This window comes from Eupeodes corollae, chromosome 1 (genome assembly GCF_945859685.1).
Source record: "Eupeodes corollae chromosome 1, idEupCoro1.1, whole genome shotgun sequence".
NCBI lineage: Eukaryota > Metazoa > Arthropoda > Insecta > Diptera > Syrphidae > Eupeodes > Eupeodes corollae.
The window spans coordinates 19,798,060-19,803,809 of NC_079147.1; the positions used below are offsets into that span (position 1 = coordinate 19,798,060).

General features: G+C 30.0%; 1 non-coding gene across 1 annotated transcript; it reads right to left on the reverse strand.

The window, feature by feature from the left end:
* Positions 1 to 1,946: 1,946 nt before the first annotated feature.
* On the reverse strand, positions 1,947 to 2,030 carry Trnal-uaa (transfer RNA leucine (anticodon UAA)). The gene has a single exon. It is a non-coding gene; the product is annotated as a tRNA-Leu (tRNA).
* Positions 2,031 to 5,750: the final 3,720 nt, after the last annotated feature.

The window sequence follows — 5,750 nt, forward strand, 5'->3', positions numbered from 1 at the left end:
TTCTTGACAGCCCTTTCTGCATCTTTCTGCCTTATTATCTGTATAACAAAATTTATTTAAAGTCGATATCTCTTCTGGTTCTTGAGCTATGGACAACGAAAAAAACGTCGCGAACGTACGGACGTACGGACGTACGAACGTACGTACACACGCACGCACAGACATCTTTCTAAAAATCTTTTATTTCGACTCTAGGGGCCTTGAAACGTCGAGAAATGTCAAAATTTTCAATTTGACAAATTGGACCCATTACAATAACTTCCTATGGGAAGTTAAAACTTATTCCTCAATATATTTTAGATTTATTGTAATTATATTGATAAGCTAATTTTCAAATATCAGACACTTAGAATCGTTCACAATGGGTTATTTTTTCCATAAATAAAACAAGTTTTCGAGGTTTTATAAATATTCTTTAAGTATTAAGTAAGAAAATACCAACTTAAATAACATTTATTGCAACAAATGCAATGACAAAAAATAAGTGTACGGGTAGGTACACATCTTAAGAACTTTGAATTGTTTTCTTTGTTCTAACACTCTCGTAAAGTTAAGATTTTTTGAGCTTAAACTGTCCTTGAATTTGGGAAAAAATGTACATATTAGGAAACAAAAACTCTCTAAACACAGCATGAATTTCAATAACCTTTAGCTCAAATAATGTTGCATTATTTTCAAATCTTCCAATATGACAAAAAAAGTAAATTAGTTCCTTAGTACCTAACCTAAAACATATTGTGATTTAACTAATTTTTGATTTAGATCAAAATTGTTAAGAGTTCAAAAGTCAATGTTACTCTATAATTGAAATTAAAACCCAATTTCATTAATAATATCAAAATTCAATCAAAATTAAACGTAAACAGCGAAATATTAACATTCTTCAAAAGAAGTCCTAATGTAAAACAAAACAAAAAAAAAAAGGTTTTTAAGTTCATAAACATTTTAATTTGAATTGAATGTGAAACTTTGTGAAAAAATCAAATGTATGAAAAACTTAAAATTAAAACTATTTTAGATCAAGTTTTGCAGTTAATTAGTTGTTAAAGGGTAATATTATGTGGCTGTAAAACTATTCATTTAAAGTAACTAAAAAATTAATACTATTTCGATAAAAAAAAACAAGAATAGTTATTGTCTTACTTCGTTTAAGTTTGATGTTAATAAAAATACTGAAAGCTTTTTTTCTTTTTGAATAAGTTTGTAAATGAATTACAGAATTAAACAAGTCCCCCAAAACATTATCAATCACGCAGCAAAATAATGCCACCAACTAAAATTTCAATATCAAGTTCAAAGGCAATCTCATATGTTTACTTAAAAAATTTAAACAAAAAGTAAATATTTAATCATTAGAGCTGATGTTTTATTTTATCAAATCAACAAGCGTATTGTTATTATGTACATTTATGCCAACAGAGACAATTACGATGGTTTTGTTTAGTTTTTAATTAATTTTTTTGTTTTTAAGTTAAAAACATTCGCGCGTGATATTTTTACACAATTTTATAATAATGTGATATATGTAGATATGTACATATGTACGAGCATCTTCATAATGTTCATATTTTGCATTAACTGTCGTCTAGACCTAACAAAAATTCAGAAAATATTACTAGCTCGAAAAAAAGAATTAATTTAAAACCTTTACTTTACTGTTGAACTTAAGTCAATAATGTGCAATTATTTTTGCATTTTAAAAAGTTCATAAGTGAAATGCACAAATTTCCCTAAGACCCAGAACTGCTTAAATGCAAAAGTTCTAGAAATTGCGTAAAAGTACGAGGGAATAAACAAACTTTCATTCAAACTTCAGAATTAAAACGGAGGTTTCATTATGTAGCTATTATTGATAATCTTTAGTTGAGTAATAATCTTTGCAATAAATAGACATTAAATCACTTGACGAACATTAATGTCACGGTAAAACAAAAATAAAAAACTTTTGTCAGATGTGGGGTTCGAACCCACGCTCCCTCTCGGGAACCAGAGCTTAAATCTGGCGCCTTAGACCGCTCGGCCAATCTGACTGTTGAAAAATGGTCTGCCAGAACAGTGTTTTAACATATCTTCGAAATAATACAATTTTACTTGTTTTTATGGGTTTGAACTATTAGAGTATTTAAATGTATTGAAGTACACTTCTTTTCGACACGTGGGATAAAATACAGTTACATATAAATAAAACTGAAAATTATATTTCGTAATTTCACATAAATATAGCAAACATCTAAGGACCTGTGCGTCTTAACAATACTAACATTTGGAGGTACCTATGGACTTGTAGAAAGGTACCTTAGCAAAACAAATCAAAATGTTCCTAATAAAATATAAGAAGCGTGTCGAGCTAACACTCCCTGCAGACTTAAGAAAGCAAACTGTTTTGGCCAAGTGAATAAGAACAAGAATTAATGTTTGTATATTGTCTAAACAACTTTTTAATTGTGACTCAAAGGAAATATGTACGTAGGTATATTGCAAGTTTTGCATTCTTAAAAAATTCCGAACTCAAGATTTTAATCAAGCAAGTCGTTACGATGGTAGAGAAGTAGAAAAAGTCTCACCATTTGGTAGATTGAGTTCATGGAACTCAAGCTTTAAACTGTTTAACAATAGTTGATGATCAAAAATTTGGGTGGGCCGAGAAGTTCAATAATCGATCTGGGTTCAGTGAATGGTGATTGGCTTCAGGCTGTAATGATTTTGAAGTACTATCAGCAACTTTAACGTCTCGTTTACCAATTCTGGTGAATGCAAACCTCTTGCATGAAACACATCACCTAAGCTAAGAAAAGATTCAAAGACATAAATGGGCACCTCAGGAAGGAGAGAGTTTCCGAGAGAGATTAAACCTTCGTTGCCACTTAAATCCCCTCTAGAATTTATCAATTAGGAGAACAAATAACCGAAATTGTGAGATCACAAGCAGCTGCAACCAGAAATAAATGGTTTGATTAGGAATGTATGAGGCTCAGAAAAAATCGTTCGCTTTCCTTTAGTATTGAGAAGATTTAATTTAGACCACTTTAAGTCTGCATATCTGGAATACAAACAGGTCTGCGAGGCTAACAATTAACTAAATTTAGCGATCAGCAAAGAAAGGTGTAAGGATTCAGAAAATGTTTGGTATAATGTACGGGAGTTGGGTCAAAACAATCATATGTCTTTAAGCGTAAAAAGTAGACGAGGTTTTCAATATAAGAGTTTATTAACAACTGAATGTTATTGAATTACAAAGAATAGGAGCAAGTTCTATATACAAATTAATATACAAGTGTATGTTATATATTACAAGCTGAAATTTTGGCATCCCATTTCCGATCCTTGTTGACATGTCAAGATAACCTGCACTCGTTTCATACGCTTGCCCAGACACAGCTGATGATTTGCTAGAGTCTGTAATAGTCCTTGATAAACTGGAACTTGCTCTTTTTAATATGAAAACAAAAAAGAGGCTGGGATGCGACCCACACTGATAACTTCCCATCCCGTCTGTCAATTTGTCTTGCTTAAAAGTTTGTCTATATTTACTCGTATCAAATTTTACCAAATTTGCGTACTATTTTTATAGATTTAATTTTTTATGAAAAAACGGACTGTTGGATTTTTATATAAAAATTACTAAATATCGAAAACGATATTTTCTGTGAAATAAAATAAGTTTGAAGATAATATTTTTAATTTTTAAAAAGCTATTTGAGTCGAAAGTAAATTTTTACAAAGTTTTGTTATTGTTTTTTTTTTTTTATAGTTTTATTTTTTGTAAAAAAACTGTCAAATCGATTTTTTTCAAAATTTTACCGAATTTTGAAAATAATATTTCTTATAAGATTAAATTAGTTTGAAGCCAATATTTCAAATTTTTGAAAAGACATTTGAGTCGAAAATCAATTTTTACCAACTTTTATACTTATTTTTTAAGGTTTTTATTTTTTGTAAAAAAATGCCAATTCGATTTTTCTCAGAATTTGTCTCATGTTGAAAACAATATTTCTTATAGGTGAAAATTAGTAAGAAGCTATAACCTCAAATTTTTGAAAAGATATTTGAGTCGAAAATCAATTTTTACAAACTTTTGTTAAATTTTTTGTAGGTTTTTATTTTTTGTAAAAAAACTGTCTATACGATTCTTCTCAAAATTTTTCGGAATGTTAAAAACAATATTTTTAATAAGATAAAATAAGTTTGAAGATTACATTTTGCATTTTTATAAAGATATTTGAATCGATATTCAATTTTTACCAACTTTGAGTAATGTTATTTTTAGATTTTTATTTTTTATAAAAAAAACTGTCAATTCGATTTTTCTCAAAACTGTATCAGATGTCAGAAACATTATTTTCGGTTGAATAAAATTATTTTGGAGATGAAATCATATTTTAATCGTAAAATTTTGAAGGTGACAAATTTTTGTTTTCAGCTTTTTTTTATTTATAAAAAAAACCTATAAATGAATTTTTTTTTAAATATACTTCTTTGATATCACGTTGCAGTTTATTATATAAAATTTAATTCAATTCTCTTGCGTTTTTGGTTCGGAAGATATTTAGGGTTAACCAGAATTTTCACTTTTTTTTCAAACTGCTATGGTAAGAAAACCAGCCACGCAATTGTCTTGAGAGCCCTTTCTGCATCTTTCTGCTTATTATCTGTATAATAAAATTTATTTGAATTCGATATCTCTTCTATTTTTTGAGCTATGGACGACGAAATAAATGTCGCAAACGTACGGACGAACGAACGTACGTACACACGCAAGTTACATATGATATAGCAGCAACTACAATTCAACCGATAAGTGCAGCGTCGGCAATGAAGGGTCAACAGCACGATCAACCAAAAAGTGCAGCATCGGCTAATAACGGTCAACAGCACTTCCAACCAATAAGTGCGGCATCAGCAATAAAGGGTCAACAGCTCAATCACCCACTAAATGCAATGTCAGCATTAAAAGACTATAAAAGCAAAGTCATAACCGATCAGCGGGGCCCAATAATACGTATGTAACCCCAATGATCGCAGCGACGCTTGGACGGCGGATCATTCTGGTTTCTTAGTTTGTTATATTTAATATTAATTAATAAAGCGTAAGAGGCCTGTGGCCCAATAAAAAATAAATAAAAAGTTTTTTTTTCTTTCTGTGGTCACATAAAACGTAAATGGCGCAGTCGGTTGTCCTCTACAATATAAATTAGAGGATAGTGAAACGAAAAAAAAAAAGAAATCTCAGTGTTTTGTTTTAGAAATAAACTTTTCAATAAAAAACAATAACCACGGATTATCAAAGTGTATGTGATTATAATAAAGTGACTTTAAGAAGCTAATAATCGCATCCGAAACCAATAACCACGGAATATCGAAGTGAAAACTGTGATTATAATAAAGTGACTGTAAGAATCTAATAATCACTTAAAAAAAATTAAAAAACCAAAATGGCACAACCTATAATGGAACAATGTCTATACTAACACTGACTGAAATTCTAAACAGTCAGAATAATGCAGTGCGGAACATAAGAGTTACAATAGAAAAACGTTTAAAATATGTAGAGAACTTTACGGGAAAGCAAGGCACGTTACCTTCTTTTATCGCGACGATAGACCAAATTATAGAAGAATTTGGACCGGTAAATATTAACGAAGTGTTTGCTGTTGTCTACAATGAGAAAATCGGAGGAATCGCAAAGAACTTCCTAGCAATTGAAGCACCAGCATCGTGGGAGGAATGCAAGCAAAAACTGAAGATACACT